This window comes from Diceros bicornis, chromosome 5 (assembly GCF_020826845.1).
Source record: "Diceros bicornis minor isolate mBicDic1 chromosome 5, mDicBic1.mat.cur, whole genome shotgun sequence".
NCBI classification, from domain to species: domain Eukaryota; kingdom Metazoa; phylum Chordata; class Mammalia; order Perissodactyla; family Rhinocerotidae; genus Diceros; species Diceros bicornis.
This window is the reverse complement of record NC_080744.1, coordinates 68,595,173-68,612,469: the sequence shown is the minus strand read 5'-3', so window position 1 is coordinate 68,612,469 and position 17,297 is coordinate 68,595,173. Positions and strand designations below refer to the sequence as shown.

Below are 17,297 nucleotides of genomic sequence, written 5' to 3'. Positions count from 1 at the left end.
CTCCCACCCCCAGTTCTCTTTCTACCTACCTAAGGCCACCCCATTGGCCGTCAGGGTGACATTAACGGGCTGACAGTAATAAGCCAGAGCTCCTCCACTTCTCTGCCAGATCAGGCCTCAGCCGTGAAGAATTGCTAATTACAGCCACAATCAGGAAATATCAATGATGGATGTCAATATTATTGCTTCTTGCGTTCCTGCCTGTTGATCTGGAGATGAAAAGAGCCCTGGGGCTGTCTCTCCCAGACAATGCTGAGTGATGACAGAGGGGAGCAGAGCTCCATGTGGAGAAGGGAGCACCCTCCAGCTGGATTCATTCATGGAACTGGGGCCTGTTTCCTCTGGGCAGGGTCCCCTCCACTAAGGGCCCAGGGCTGGGGGTGAGGACAAAGAGTCCAAGCACAGGGAGGAGGAGCTGGTGATCGTGCTCAAAGCTCTGGTTCACTAAGTGACTTCAGGCAGGTCTCTTTGCCTCTCTGCACCTCAGTTTCCTCATCTGCTAAATGGGTACACTAATTCCAGTCCTGCCTACTTTGTGCAATGTTGAGGATGAAAGCAACGCAAAATAGTTACCCTTGGTGCAAATGCAGGAGCTTTACAGGCCAGAGGACCCAGGTCCTGGGGGGGCACCGACAAAAGGACAGACATGTCCCAGCTCAATGAACTCCCAGAAGCAAATATGCTCCCCCAGCCCCTCATCAAGCACTCACAACTTGGTGGAAATCAAACAAACACAAAGGCAGAGAGAAGAGAGGCAAAGCTGGACTCAAATGTGCAGCAGGCCAGCTGCTGTCTGGTGTCCCGAGCCCCTGAGACTGCGAGGATTTCAAGGCTTTCAACTCAAACCCCAAACCCTGCGTGCCATGCCAGTCACAAGCAGAGGTCACCCAAAGGGTGGCCTTTCACCCGCCAATAGGGTCTCACCAGCATCCCACCCAGAATCAGGGCATAGCGGAGAAGCAGCTTCAGAGACAACCCAGACAGCCATGTGAATGCAGTGTACACGCCAGGGTGTATCACAGATGCAGGCACGTGTAAACACTCACACTCAGAACACATACACGGCCAAGTTCATAAATGAATGTGCACAGGCTAGAAACAGGCAAACACCCGCACACGCACGCATGCACACGCACAGTGTCTTAGGCCTAAAGCCAAGGTTCTTCCTACCCATGGAAACCTCCCCCTGTTGAGAAGGAAATAAAAAGCCCCATGCGGCCCTCCAGGCACACGTGGCCCCTCGAGCTGTGGCCAAGCCAAGCAGCAAAGATTAGGTGGCTGGGAAGCGAAGCCCAGCGTGGCCTGAATATTTCACGGGAGATTTTGCTTCACAGAAAATCCCTTTTTCGCCTCCGTGCATGTCAGGGTATAATTACCCATTAGGTACTGGAGCAGAAACCTGGGAGGATGTGTGGGCAGCTCCGGGCCTGGGCCCCTCGCTCTGCCTCTGCCACAGGCCTGGTCCAGCCTAGCGGCGCCCATCCCACCTCTCACCTGCCCCTGAGGAAGGGAAAACAGGATGCCACTTTGGGACATGGAGTGTCCTGGCTCAGGGTCACCTCTGCCCTAGGTCCTTGGACTTTGCCCCCAGCTAAGGGAGCCCCCTTAGGACCCCTCCCTGAGTCAGGAGCCTTCTCTGGCTCCTACAGCCCCCTATGTTTCCCTCCATCACTGTTCTGTAATCAAGAACTGAAAACTTAGATGCCTACAGGGGCCAGGGAAGAAACAACAGGGAGCGAAGGGGAGCAGATAAAGCAATCAGGAGTGGGCAGGACTTGGGATGTGGAGAGCACATGCCCTGTCTAAGGCATCAACACCAGCTCACTTTATGGCCCAGCGATTCCACTCCTGTGACAGACCCAAGAGAACGGAAAACACGTGTTCCCACAAAGACCGTTACACAAATGTTCATAGCAGCATTATTCACAACTGCCAAAAAGTGGAAACAATCCAAATGTCCGTGAATAAATGGATAAACAAAATGTAGCATATCCATAAAATGGAATACTATTGGGCCATGGAAAGGAACGAAGTACTAGTACATGCTACAACATGGATGAGCCTTGAAAACATTGTACTATTGAAACAAGCCAGTCGTATAAGGCCACATATCGTATAATTCCATTTATAAGAAAGGTCCAGAATAGGCATACCCAAAGAGACAAAAAGTGGATTAGTGGTTGCCAGGGCCTGGGGGATGAGGAGGGGGCTGTGACTGCTAACAGGTGTAGGGTTTCCTTTTGGGCTGATGAAAATGCTCTGGAATTAGATACTGATGATGGTTGTACAATCTTGGGAATATATTTTAAAAAACCACTGAATTATACACTTTAAAATGACGAATTTTATGGCTGGTAAATTATATCTCAATTAAAAAAGAACAAGTGGTTTAAAATGGAACAAAACACATCCACAACCCACATGCCTTGCTGGGGCCTCCGATTTTCAACTCTAGTTTATACATCCGTCTCTCCCACAAGGGCGGAGGGTGGGCGCTGTCTGAGGGCGCCCCAGCAACCACAGCAGCACATGAACCCAGGCCACATTTTGTGTTCTGCAAAACCTCCCTCAGATGGCTGTGGCCCAGAGTCACAGCCTCTGCCTCAGGCAAGGCCACTGAGCCCAGGTTCAGGGTCGTCTGTCCTAAGGTCACATGGTAAGTTGGAGGCAGAACTGGGACAAGAAGCTAGGCCTCCCAGCTCAGTCCAGCACAACCCAGGGCAGCTGGTGGCCAGCCTCTGGGGGGCAGAGGAAGGTGGATACAAAAGGGCAGGCAGCTCCGCCGCTGCCTCCTGCCTCAAGGCCCCGCAGACTCCCCGGGCCTCAGAATCCAGTCCACCTGCTGGGTCTGCCCTCAATCCCTTTTGGGGCCCTGAAGGCAGCTCTCAGCCATGGCAGCGAGGCTCCTGCCCCTCACTCCTTCTTCGGCACGCCCCCAGGAGCCCGCGATGGCTTCCCACAACCCCTGGGCATGGCCAACACCATGACCTAGACCCCAGTTTCTCAGAGGCCCAGCACGGCTTGACTGGACACGCTGGGTGGGCCAGGGGCAGAGGCCCAGCCTTAGCTGCAGAGTGGCTTTCAGGCGGGGTGACCAACCGTCCTGGGACTGAGAGGCGCTGAAACTGGGACAGTCCTGGGCGACACGGGACAGTTGGCCACCACACCTGGGAGGGCCCCCCTAGTGAGTGAGCCACGGAGGGGGCTCCTCTCCTGAGAGCCCTTCTCTCCCCTCCTCTCGTGCTTACACTTTGTCTGTCTCGGCCATCCTCCCTCCCAGAACCTTCCATCAGCAGAAAGGAATCCTCTCAGCTTCTTCTTCAGGTCCCTCAAGGACAGCAGGTTTCCAGAACCAGCCCAGCAAGCCCCTGTGTTTGTGGAGATGCCCTGGGGGCCACCGGGCAGAGGGGACAGAGGGTGGAGGGCAGCAGGGTGAGGCCCTTCACTCCTCCTTCAGCCACAGCCTCCCGGCAGACTGTCAGCTCCCTGAGGGCAAGATACTAGTTTTTATCTGGTTCACGGCTGTGCCTCTGGGTCTAGAAAAGTCAGCACCCAGGAAATATTCACTGAATGAATGATTGATCTACTTTCCACTCAAGGCTTCCCTGTGATAGGTTTGAACTGCTAACAAGAAAAAGAGTTTGGAGAACACTGGCCTTGGGAATAAATTCTGAAGTCTTCAGCAGGTCACGGAGGCCTCCTCCTTCTGCCCCTCACATCTCCCAACCACCCCCCTGCCAGGGCCCCCAGCACCTCCAGAGACCCCTGCCCTCAACGCTTCATCACTACCTGCCCCATCCTACGGGGCTCCCTCCCCAGCTCGGCCCTTCAGCACCTTTGGGAGGGTGTGCAGGTGAGAACGAGGGAGAAGCTGGAGGTGTGCATGACTGCAGGTTACCCGGAACCTGCGCCAGCCTTGAGCTGGAAGGGCATCTGGGTGTCTCACGGTGTGACTGCCACCAACCTGGTGCAGGGCCAGGGTTGGCTGACAGGGGAGGGGAAGAGAGGCGAGGAGAGGAGGGAAAAGATAGGGGAGAGGGGGAGAAGTGAGGAGCTGCTCTTAGCCCCAGGGTGCCAGGAAGGCTAAGCCAGAGTCTGACATAGTGATGAAGGCAGTTGGGCAGCATATCACCCTTAGACACAGGAAGACCCCCAAAGACGCAGATCAGTGCCCCCTGAGCTGAGTGAAGTAAAGGGAAGGAAGCCCTTCTAGGAGAGAAACCTCAGGTTTAAACAAGCAGTCACATCTCCTTTCTACTCCCCCTGCTCCCATGCACCAGCAGCGTGGGAAGCAGCTGGTACCCACCTAGGGCCTCTTGCTACATCTTTGTTCAGCCTAAGGAGTTACCCACCTGGATGACCTCCAGGGTCAGACCCTCTTGATCCTGGTTACAGATTGAGCCCTGATCCTTGCCCTCTACTGAGCCTTGGTTCTGTTCATACATTGAATCTTGACCCTGGTCACACACTGCGCCCTGACCCTGCTCATGCACTGAGCCCTGATCCTGGTCACGCACTGAGCCCTGATCCTGCTCACACACTGAGCCCTGACCTGGGAGGGCAGACTGGCCCTCAAAGAACTAGAGGAGGTTCCAGACACCACAGCCCCTCTCCTCCTACAGCAACTCAGGGCTGGATGACAGATTCGGTCTGTAGGTGTCAGAGATGGGTCCTAGCTCTGAGTGACTGCTGGCAGCTGGTGCCCAAGGTGGCTCATGGGCAGCGGATTTCCTGACCTTCTGGAGACTGAGACCAAGCATGTGACAAGCCTCCTCTGGCACCAGGACACAGCAGGTGTCTAATAGATGCCAGCTCCTCCATGAGCCCCAGTCTCAGGTTTCCACAGAGAAGTGGCCACTCTCCTTCCCCCCTCTGCAGCACTTGCTCCCTCTGCTCTGCCCACTTTCCTGCCACCTGGATCCAGCTCCACCTCCCTCTCTTCCCCACGGCCCAACAAAAAGCTGTGAATTGCTGGGTACCTGCCCCCACCCCTTTCACCCTACCCGACTTCTGGCCTTTCCCAACCCAGATACACATCACACCCAGCCCCATTCAGTGTCCTCAGCTGGCTGTCAGCTAATCCCTACAGAGGTGTTAACTGATAATTAAGATGTTAGCTACAAACTTAACGTGTGATTCCCCACCAGGAGTATTTTGGTTTTAACAGGTTGCTCTTGGAAATGGGAAAACCTTCAAGACCCAGCCAAATGGCAGACGGGGATGCAGAGTTGAGGGGCGGGGGTACTTTGTGCCTGGAGCCCTTCTAGTCTTCCAGGAAACCCCCCTTTCACCTCCCCCTTGGACAGAATGCAGGCGTTGGAGCCAAGAGAGCTGCTTTCCAGTCTCAGCTCCACCTCCTAAGAGTTGACACCATTGGACACGTGATGAAACCTCTCTGAACCTCAGTTTCCTCATCTGCAAATGGGGATATAGAATAGCAACTTGGCAGAGTTGTGACGGCACGTAGGAGGCCCTCAGTACTGTAGAGTTCCCATTGTCCCTAACTTCCCTTTGCCTCTTCCCTCATTGAAGGTAACTGTGTCAGCTTCCACTCCTCCTCCTCCTCATACGCTACCCCCAGTCAATCAAAGAGTCCATCTATTCTCTCGACTTCCTAATCTCTCCCCAGGCAAAGATCAATGGAATCGAACAGCGAGGCTAGGACAGACATGAGACTATGCGGATATTTAGCAGATGATATGATTAGAGCTTTAGAACATCAAGGAAAGGACAGTTACTCAATAAATAGTGTCCAAACAACTGGCTAGTCATTTGCAGAAAAAACACTTAGATCCCTACCTCAAACCACACACATAAAAACATTCCAGATGAACTAGAGATTTAAATATTTTTAAATTATCATAAACAATTAGAAAACAATATAAGACAACATTTTCAAAACTTTGCAGTGGGTAAGGCCAGGAACTCTAAAGGAAAAGGGTGACAGACTTGACCACAGGACAATTTTAAACTTTTAAGGGGGTAAAAAAAAACTCCATAAACTTAAATGACAAAACTGTGAAAAAATATTTGCAACATACGACAGATAAAGGGTTAAATCCCTTACCTCTTATAAATCAATTTGCTCTTACAAGTCAATAAGATGCATTTCACACACACCCTCCATCACTGAAACCAAGGTTGCCTATGACTGCCCCATGGCTAATGCGTGATCAATGCCCAGTCTGCATCTTACTCAACCTCATGCTTGAAACGCCCTTGGCTTCCGGGACATCATACCTGCCGAGTTCTCCCCCACCTCACTGGTTGCTCCTTCTCAGTCACCTTTTTGGTTCCTCCTCAACTCCCCAGCTTCTAACTGAAGGAGGCACTAGGGCTGGCCTCTGGTCTTTCTTTTCTTTTCTGTCTATACTCACTCTCTTGATGCTCTCATCCAATCTAACGGCTTTAAATACCATCTTTATGCTGATGACCCCAGCCCAGCCCTATCCCCTGAACTCCAGCCTCATATATCCAACCGTCAACTCCACATTGGATGTCTACCAGCATCTCACACTTTCCATGTCCACAGCCAGGGCCTGCTCACAGGTGCCACCTTGGCAGTCGCACAGGCCCCACACATTCAGAAGGGCCCCAGGCTTGGTTTAATGCTCTCCTGTCACCACTTTGAAATTCTTAATAATTGTTTTAAACAAAGGGCCACTCATTTTCATTTTGCTCTGGCCCCACACATTATGCAGCCAGACCTGTCCACAGCTGAGCTCCTCCTCTCCCCTACACCAAACCCTCTCCTCCCTATTCTCTGCCCCATCTCTGTTGATGGCTGCCCCACCCTTACTAGCTACTTGGGCCAAAACCCTTGGAGTCATTGTTGTGAACTAAACATTTGTTCCCCCTAAAATTTACATGTTGAAGCCCTAACACTCAGTGTGATGGTATTTGGAGGTGGAGCCTCTGGGAGGTAACTAGGGTTAGATGAGGTCATGAGGGTGGGGCCCTCATGATGGGATTAGTGACGTTATAAGAAGAAGAGACACCAGAGCTCTCACTCTCTCTCTCTGCCTGTGCACAAAGAAGTGGTCATGTGAGCACACAGCGAGATGGCGGCCATGTGCAAGCCAAGCAGAGGGTCCTCGCCAAGAACTGAGTCTGCCAGCACCTTGATCTTGGACTTCCCAGTCTCCAGAAGTGTGAGAAATAAATGTGTGTTGTTTAATCCATCCAGCCTATGGTATTCGATTATGGCAGCCCAAGATGACTAAGACAGTAATCCTTGGCTCCTTCTCTCTCTCTCACACACACCACCCCATCCAATTTGTCAGCAAATCCTATTGGCTCTACCATTAACATACACCCAGAATCCATCCACATCTCCCCACCTCCATCAAGACGCCCTGGGCCAAGCTTCCACCATCTCTTCCCCGGATCATTGCAAAAGCCTACTGACTGATCTCCCTGCTTCCACCCCAGCCCCCATCACGGCAGCCAGAGCGATCTGGTGCAAATGAAATTCAGATCATGTCATGTCACTATTCAGAACCTTCTGTGGCTCCCTGCTTCACCCTGAGTTAAAGCCAAGTCCTTAGGGTGGCCCACAAGGCCCCGCGTGATCTGGCTCTTGATCCCTCTCTGGACGCACTTCTCACTCTCTCCCTCACTCGCCCTGTTCCAGCCACACTGGCCTTCTCACTGAGCCTGGAACAGGCCGAGCCTGCTTCTGAGTCAGGGTCCCAGACACCCACGCAGCTCACTCTCTCACTTCCTACAGGCCTTTACTCCAATACCACCTCCCAGGGAGGCCTCCTGACTACCACGGCCAGGTTGCCAACACCTCCCATCCCCTCCCCTGCTTTAGTTTTTTCACCTTAGCACTTAACCCCGATACACGCACTATATTCCACTTGTCTGTTTTTCTCGGCTGTCTCTCCTCCACTACAGCATAGGTTCCACGGAGCAGGTATTTTTTGTCAGTTTTGTCCACTCTTAGGTCCCTATCCAAAACATGCCCAACACATATAGGTGCTCAATAAATGCTTACTGAATGAACAGACAGATGAATAGGAGAATGAGCCGAGGATGTGACGTGAACGGGCAGTTCACAAATGAAGAAATAGAAGTGGCCAAGAAGCCTAAACAAATATGCTCCACCTCATTAGTGATCAAAGAAATGTTCAAATCAAACCAGTTTCCCTATCAGACTGGCAGGGACTTAAGTGATCGATATGCTCCTGGTTGGCAAGGGCAAGGAGATGAGGTCCCTTCTGCACGGTAAGTCCGCAGGACAGATCAAATCTTGCAATGTGCGTGCCCTCTGACCCACGCAGTCCCCTTCTGGAAACATTCCTGAAGGAACCATAGCACAGCGCACATGGATGTACGAACCGGGAGGTGCCCTGAGTGAGGTTTACAAATAGCCAAATGCAGGAAATAACCTAAATGGCCACCGACAGGAGTAACGATACATAATTTACAGACCATGCATTCAATGGGCATAAAGGGATAGGGAAGAGCTCTGGAATGATCTACACAATATACTGTTAAGTGAAAAATCAAGTGACAGGGCAGTATAACCAGTATGACCTCATGTTTGTCCTTTTAAAATATGTTTATAAGTGCACAGAAAAAAAGTCTGGAATGATATATATGGAACTAGTTAGCAGTGGTTAGCCCTGGGGAGGAAGAGATTATGGGAAAAGCTTCAACTGCATGCTTTAAATACTTCTAGATTGTTAGATAGATAAACAGATAGAGAACATATGAACTTAATAATCAGAAAAATGACTCTGCTTAGGGAGAAAACACTTCTCATGTCTCTCCAGTGTTGAAAGATGCAGAAATAGGACATTCCAAGCACTCATTATCGGGCCCTGCCTCATCTCTACTACCCCCACCCACCTCCACCCTCGCACCCCCAACACTCTGGGTTCCAAGCTCACGAAACAAAATTCTATTCCTGGTTCCTTTCACAGCCCCACACCTGTCTCACAGCTCTGTTCACAGGCACAAATGCCCAGCCGACCCCGCCCATGACCTCTTCAGCCTGGACTCTGCTGTCAGAGAGCCAGAGAGGGAAAGACAGGACCCTAGAGCACTCTCACAGCCAGGCCTGCTGCCCCAGCCTCCGGCGGGAACCCTATGTCTCTGCCCCAGGGACCGCATGTGGGACCTGGGGGGTCAAGAAATGCCCAATGACTGTGACCTGAGCAGGCTCGGCCGCCCCTGGCTCTCGGACATCCCCCATACGCACTAGAGGCAGCTGATCTGAGGGGTCCAAGGTGCGCCCAGCAGGGAGGACTGGCCAGAGGAGGAGGGAGACTGGGGCTTCAGCCCCGGCTAGGGCTGCCAGATTTAGCAAATAAAATTGTATGTCCCATGCAATATTTGGGACATATTTACTCTAAAAAATGATTTGTTGTTTGTCTTAAGTTCAAATTCAACTAACTTCCGGTATTTTTTCTGGCAAGCCTAGCCCTCACCCCATCCCAGTCCTTGGGAATGTGACCCCAAGCTGAAAGCCTCCACCTGGGGTACCCAGGAGCAGCAGAGAGCACGCTCTCCCAGGCCCACTGCCGGGTGGACTAAAAGTAAGGTGGGCTGTTCCTGGCGCCAGGAAGAGCACCTCTGCCCTGGGGCAGTCCCACGGAGAGCTGGGACCTTCCAGAGTAAGAGCCGCCACTCACGGAAGCACACACACGAGGCGTGTACAGTGATGCTGGCAGGGAAAAGCCAGAGTGTCAGCAAGGGGAGCCAAGCCGCAGACGCAAAACCTCCCACAGCCAAAGAACTTGGCAGGTGTGCGCGGAGAAAGGACCTGAACAAACCACAGACGGCAAATACATGAGGGCAGAGCTGGGGCTGGAGGAGTTACGTGTCCGGGGGCCTCTCCGCACCCCAGGGACGTGGCTTGGCGAGGAAGGATCGCTGCTGGGTGGCCGGCCTCTCGGACGTCCGGGCACTCCTCCCCAGGAGGCCCTGCTGTGGCTGGGGCCTTCAGACCCCGCGCTGTGCCCCGCAGCGCTGCCCCTGGCAGGGGCTCACTCACCAGGGCCAGCCTGGTCCTCGCACCCAGCGTCCTCCCACTCGGCGCAGAGGTATGAGGCAGGGTGAGCCCGCCTCACTCTCCCCCTACCTGGGTCAGACGGCGCCGGGAGGCAAACAGACGGGCCTCTGGGGGCCCAGGGAGTGGCGGCCTGTCCGTCGCGGTCCCAGCATGCACTGCAGGGGAAGAACAGGAAGGTTAGAGCGGGAAAAAATGGGGCTTCTGCCACCCCAGGGTGGGTTCACCTCAGCACAGGGTCCCCACAGCAGATCCCGATCCCCCAGTGCAGGGGCCTCGGTGCTGCCTCCTACCTCGGGGATGGGCCTCGTGGCACCAGACTCCCTACTGTCCCCCAGCCCCCTTAAGGGGCCAGCCCTGGACTGATTACAACCCTAGGAGCATAAACTCTCGGCCTGCCACTCAAGGCCCTGTCTTCCCACTGTCTCACGCTGTCCTCCATAGGTCAGGCCCACCTCTGCAAGTTTGGTTCACACCATGTGTACACACACACACACACACAAATGGCAGCGACACCCCGTTCTCTCTGAGGTTCCCATTGCTACCCACCAAGTCTGTCCCCTGCCTCCTGGAAGCTTCACTTACACGTCCTCACCCCTAGCACCTTCAACCCAGGATGTTTGGTTCCGCCCCACCACCGCCCGCAATACTCTCAGAAAGGACGCCACCTGCTGTCCCAGTCCCCCGACCCCAGCCTGCCAGGTCTCTGGCTGGCTGCCCACTTCCTCCTGTAGGAGGCTCCCTGATCCATCCTGTGCTCCTTTCATCACACCCCTCCATCACTCCTCCTACACACGGTCACAGCTGCTGTTTCCCCTCCCCCTCCCCTCTCCTCCCTTGGCTATCTCAGCCACACCAGTGTCTCAGTCACCCTCTACCTATGCCCCCAGAGCTGCCCACCCTGCCCAGAGGAGAGTCAAAACCCCCAACCTGTCTCCCACCCTCTCCTCCTCCCTCACTCAGTCCAGCCCCACGGGCTGCCCTGCTGCTCTCTGCCTGGCACACCCCTCCGCCGGATACCCCCAGGCCTGGGTCCTTCTCAGCCAGGTTCAGCTCAAGGCACCTCCTCAGAAAGCCTTCCCTGACCACTGTGTTCGTGAGCCCCTCCTTACCCATGACACCTACCCTGACTGACTGACTTGTCATTTGGTTTTCCCTGTCTCAACAATCCCACAGCAAGCCTTTTCCCAGTCAGGTTAATTGAGGTATAATTTACCTACGGTAAAATCTACCCTTTTTAGTGCACAGTCCTATGAGTTTTGACAGCTGCATACAGTCATGTAACCATGACCGCAGTCAAGACAGAGAACAATCCTATCACCCTAAAAAGTCTCCCATGCCATCTCTTTATAGCCAAGTCCCCCACCCCAGCTCCAAACAACCTATTTTCTTTCCCTGTAGCTTTGCTTTTTCCGAATGTCATACAAATGGAATCATCTACATGTCGCCTTTGAGTCTGGCTCTGTTCCCTTAGCATATGATGCATTTGCGATTTATGTGTGTTGTTTCTTGTATCAGAATTGCATTCTTTATTTACCGCTGAGTAGTAGTCAATTGTTTATCCATTCACCAGCTGCAGGACATTTGGGTTGTTTCCAGTTTTTGGCGATTAAGAATAAAGTCGCTATAAATATTCACATATAGGTTTTTGCGTGAACATAAGCTGTTATTTCTCTTGGATAAATATCCAGTAGTAGGATTGCTGGGTTATATGGTAAGCGTATTTTTAACTTTATAAGAAACCGCCAAACTGTTTTCTAAAGTGACTGTACCATTTTGCATTCCCACAAGCAACATATGAGAGTTCCAGTTGCTCTGTATCCTCATCAGCACTTGGTATTGTCAATTTCGTAAACGTCAATGTAATAGGTAGGCAGTGGTATCTCATTGTGGTTTTAATTTGCATTTCCCTACTAACAGATGATGATGAGCAATTTCTCATGTGCCTGATTTATTGTTTTAATACCATCACTATTTGAAATTATATTCTTAATTTAATTACTTATCTGCTCATTTTCCATATCCCCCATCGTATGTGAGAGCAGGGACCTTGACACCTACTCCTCCCCCAGCGTCTAGAACAGTATCTGGTACTGGATGATGGTGGTGGTGGTGGTGGTGATAGCTGACATTTATAGAGCCCTTATCATGTGCCCAGCACTGTCTGAGTGCTTTCCAAATATTAACTCATTTAATCCCCACAACCACCCTAAGAGAGACAGGTGCTATCAATATCCCCATTTTCAAGAGGAGAAAACTGAGGCAGAGAAAAGTAGCCCAAAGTCACACAGTGAATAAGGGGTAGAGCCAGGCTTAAATCCCAGGTGTTCTGGAGTCAGAGCCTGAGTCATAATCAGTACATTACAGGCCCATAGCAGCCACATTTGCTGAAGGAGTGAAAGTGTGGAAGAAAGTCAACAACTTCCAGCTCTCTCTCTCCCATTGAGGGTGCTCCCCTGGGCTTGAGGCCATCATGTCCAGGGTGCCATAGACTGAATGTGTGCCCCCTCCCCCCCCCTGCCAATTCATATGTTGAAACCTAATCCCCAATGTGATGGTGTTTGGAGGTGGGACTTTGGGGAGGAGTTTAAGTCACGAGGGTGGAGGCCTCCTGAATGGGATTAGTGTCCTTACAGGAGAGACACCAGAGAGATCCCTCACCCCTTGTGCCATGTGAGGACACCTCAAAAAGATGGCCATCTATGAACGAGGAAGTGAGCTCTCAGCAGACACCAAATCTGCCAGCACCTTGATCTTGGACTTCTCAGCCTCCAGAAGTATGAGAAACAAACTTCTTTGTTTATAAGCCACCCAGTCTATGGTATCTTGTTACAGCATCCTAAATGGACTAAGACACAGCGGCTTCTGGATGTCGCCTCTTGGATTTTCTCCCTCCAAAGCTGAACTCATCCTCACTCTCAACCCTGCTTCTCCTCCTGGGAAATTCATTTTACGGGATGGTGCTGGTAATGAAAGCGATCAGTGGGGGTAAGAGGGGAGAGGCTGAGTCGAGCCCGGGGGTGGAGGGCCCAGGCCTGCCGTGGGACTCGTTTACCCACAGGCCTCTTCCTCAAAGCTTTTCCCGTCAGGCTCTCCCAGGCACTCTGGGCCGCCCGGCACCTGCCACCCTGACCAGGTGGAGAGAATGAACAGGAAGTCATGGCCTTGGCAATTCTGACACCCTTGCTCTGAGAGTGGTCCCGTAACACCCTTTGTACAGAGATTTTACTGCTCACCGAATGTCTGGGCACGTTTCCTCAGTGCCCCCCCCCCAGCACAATGTCGCCCTCATTTCCTCAGCCCCTTTACAGTTAGTTCAGGCCGTATTAGAAGTTCTGGCCAATGGGCTGTGAACAAGAGTGATGTGTGTCATTGCTGGGCCAGAGCACTCAGGAGCCAGCGTGTGACTCCACCATTTTCCACTCTCTGCCGCAGCGACTGAAGGAGGCCACGTGCTCCAGACGGGGCAGCTCCAAGATGGTGGCGCTTCTGTCAGCCTGGGGCCCCGCATGACTGTATGGACCACAGTCCGCCACCCTCCCCACTTCCCACACTGGCCGTGTGACGTGAGGTCACAGGGTAAAGGAAGAAAGAAGAAGGAAACCTTGTTGCATTAAATCGCTGGGAGCTCAGAGAGAACTGGGTGCAGCACAACCCTGCCTGCCCCACTACTGCCGGCTCGCCACTTGCAGGCACATGACCTTGCTGTATTTGGTTTGAGAACATGTTTGGGTGACTTTCTGGGTGAGAGAAAGCCAAATGTGGGAGCCCCTCAATAACTAGGATTTCAGCGGGGGATGGAATCCTCTCAATCCCCATGTTGAAGGGCTCCCTATTCGCAAAGAATAGGGGAAGGTTCCAGGCCCTGCAGTGGGATCCACCAGCAGGACTATCCCCACCTGGAGAAGGGCAGTGTGAGCCAAGGCAGGTGGCAGCATCTCCATGACAGCTGGGGCCTTGGCCGACATTCAAGGGCTTGAACTTGACTTTAGAACAAAGGCTGGGGTGTCTTCAGAGCTTTATCCCTGACTCAGGGCTGGGACCAGCTCTCAGAAAGGCCCTGGGGCCCCCAACTCATCTGCCTGGATGGACAACTTGGAGGGGCAGGGAGGAAATCTCCGACAGGCCTGGGAGCTGCAAATGAAACGAGCTGCAAACTTAACTGGAGGTTATATTTTGAACTTATTGGCACTTCACTTTGGCAATCATCACCTTAAATGTTGTGTGTGCCTGCAGGACAACACAGGGAACAGGGAGCAGAGGCAGCCCCTCAAGATAAGAACGGGCACTGGCAGGTGACCTGAGGGGAAAGCCATTAGTGTCTATAAACGCATCCCCCCCAAAAAATGCGTACAATACCGTTTCTTTGAGGCCATGAGAAAGACTCTTCTATCGTGAGGGCAAACTCGAGAAGTTTCTGCATGTGAGCGCTGGATGCAGGTGTCAATACTGTTTATGTGCATCCAAAGGCTTGTCCAGTTTTGAACTTGGGCCAGGGTACCTGGAAACTATGGCGTGCCCAGCACCCTTCAGGGGTACAGGGGTGTGCTGAGGGAGGGGGCTTGGGTCAGAGGCAGGGGGGTTTGTTTAAAGTGCAGAAGCCCCTAGGACAAAGGCAGCCTTGGTGGGACCTGGGGACAGGCTTGGTGAGACCCTGGGGACCGGAGCTTCCAAAAGAGCCGTTGTAAAGAATCCTCTCTCGGAGGCTTTGGGGGGAGCCTGCACCTGGGTGTGGCTGTTCCCTAGGAAGGACTGGAGCGAGTTATGCCATGCTTTTAGTTCAGAATAAAAGGGTGTGACTGACACAGTGCACTTGAGAACAAAATCCTACAAAGACGCAGGCAATAACCGCCCCATTCTTTACCACGAGGACTTGTTTACTTGGGAGTTTATTGTGATGAGAAAGCCATAATGGGGAGTTTGGTGATTTTGGTGAGATTTTTAGCATAGGAGAAAATTTAAATTGGGTGCAGACCTGAGGTTTTCACCCAGTTTCGACACCTTGCACCTGCACTCCTGACCACAGGATTTGCTTCGATATGCTCGAGGTTAAGGAACTGTGCCCGGAATTTGCTGTGCCGTCTGCTTTTGTTTCCTATGGGCAAGTTTCCTGGCCAATGATGCTGAGAATTACTCATCCTGGGGTGAGGGATCGAGTGACGGCTCATGGCTAGAGCGGGGAGTTGGCGGGGCTGGGGTCAGCTCGGACCTCCGGCTCAGGAGTATGCCTGAGCATCCACTCTCAGGGAGGAAGGGGTTTGGGTTTGGACGTTATGGTCTGGTTCTCAGAGGCCCAGGCAATGTTGGGATGAAGGCACTGGCTCATGGATAATGCCTGACTAATACTGCTTGGGGGAGGACTCTCTAAGCACAACATGAATCGTTTTCCCTTGAATGGTTTCTGCTGACTGATGGGGCTCTAATTCCCTGTCTGCCAAGGGTTTGGAGGCTGGAAACAGGACAAAGGTTCAAAGGCAAATGTTGGAAGAAGTTCCTACGGGGAATTGAGGAAGAGCTGGCACAGGAGGGAGGCGGTAGGTGGAGGGAGGGTGGGGGGATAGAAGGTAAGAAGTGCAGACATGAGGAGATGGGTGAGCGCCGTCGCCATCCTCGTCATCACCTTCCTAGTAGACAGCATCCAGCGAGCCCTCACAGCCGAGCACTTCACATGCCCTCACACACTCAGTTCCCGCCAACACCCTGGGAGGTGAGTACTGTCACTGTCGAAATTTTTGGGATGGAGAAACTGAGGCACAGAGAGGTGGAGTAACTTGCCTCATAGGAATGGGCCTGTGTTTCAAACCCAGGCAGTCAGGCCCCACACTCACCCTAGGAGTCCCTGATGACACCAGGTTGGTCAAGTTAGAAATGAATGAAGGCTCCTCAATGCCGTTGGCGGGAATTCTGTCTGTGGGTGGTCAGATCTAAGCTGGCAAAAAATCCTCTTCCTGTCACTTACTAGCTCTGTGACCTTGAGCAAGTGACTTAACCTCTCTGAGTCTGGTTCCTTACCTGTAAAACATACTTCATACGGTAGTAAAGATTACAGAGCATGTGTGAGAGTGCGTATGTGTGTGTGTGTGTGTGTGTGTGTGTGTGGTGCCTTGTACAGTACTCAGTAGACAATAGAAACTCCACGGAAAGCAGAGACCTTCCCCTACCTCCATGGAGCCACAGCACAGATGCGCCAATCTCCAGAACTTCTAAGCATCCACATGTGTGTGCATCTGCGTGCTCAGATGTACAGTGTCCCTGCCAAGGTGAGCACTCCCGTGCGCCCACGTGCATTGCCCTCCCTGGTCCTGTTCCCAGCTCAGGTGGTGTCGGAAGAGCCACGCAGTCCCCCAGCCAAACACCCAGGCCTCACTCCGGAGTCCTCTCTCCTGCCTCACCCTCACATCCTATCTCCAAGGGCAGCCAATTCTTGAATATTTCTCAAACTCACCTTCTCCCCAGTTCTCCCCCCACCCACCCAGCACAAAGGTCTCAGCTGCTTTCTGTCTCCTGGCTCACAGTCCTCTCCACCTGCCCTCCACTCAGTGGCAACCAGCACGACCTTTCCCACTCACAAATCCGACCTCATCCCCGCTCCATTTAAAACCCTTCCAGGAAGCCTGGCCAAGCAAGACGTGCAACTCAGAAGCCCTGAGGAGAAATCTGACAGATTTGACGGAATAAAGCTTCTATGTGACCAAAGACATCATAAACAAAGTTAAAAAGACAAACGGCTGACCAGGGAAAATATTTCCAACACACACAACAGAAAAAAGCTTTAAAATTCCTAATATACTAAAAACTCCTTTATATCAATAACAAAAAGGCAAAAAGAAAAGAAAAATGGGCAGAGGATATGAACAGTCAGTCCAGAAAGGGGGACATACAAATGGCCAATAACCATAAGAAAAGATGCTCAGCCTCGCTGGGGAGGAGGAAAGTGAGCGTGGAAACCACAGTGAGATGTTTTCCTGGATTGACAAAAATTAAAAAGCTTGATAATGTTCCGCGTGGAGGATTGCGGGGATACAGCCATCCACAGATACTGGGGGCGGGAGCACAAAGTGGCCCAACCTTTTGAAGAGCAGGGTGGCAGTACCTATCAAAATTTAATAAGCATACCGTTCGCCCTGGCAATTCCACATCTAGGAATCTATCCTACAGAAAGGCTTCCATATGTCAACAAGATATATATACACAAGGATGTTCACTGAAGCATTATTTGCAAGAGTGAAAAATTGAAGACAACCTAAATATCCATCAACCCAGAACTAGTTTACAGGAA

The 17,297-nt window shown here is 52.2% G+C and overlaps 1 protein-coding gene across 2 annotated transcripts in view; it reads right to left on the bottom strand.

Moving 5' to 3' along the window:
- Positions 1-17,297, bottom strand: part of LINGO1 (leucine rich repeat and Ig domain containing 1) — a 78,715-nt gene that overhangs the window by 54,750 nt on the left and 6,668 nt on the right. Inside the window, exon 2 of one of the 2 annotated variants that reach the window (XM_058542125.1) lies at positions 10,091-10,176. The exons of the other annotated variant lie outside the window; for it this stretch is intronic. The gene's annotated coding sequence lies outside the window, so the exon portion shown is untranslated. The remainder of the gene's footprint in view (positions 1-10,090; positions 10,177-17,297) is intronic. 2 annotated transcript variants of the gene reach the window in all.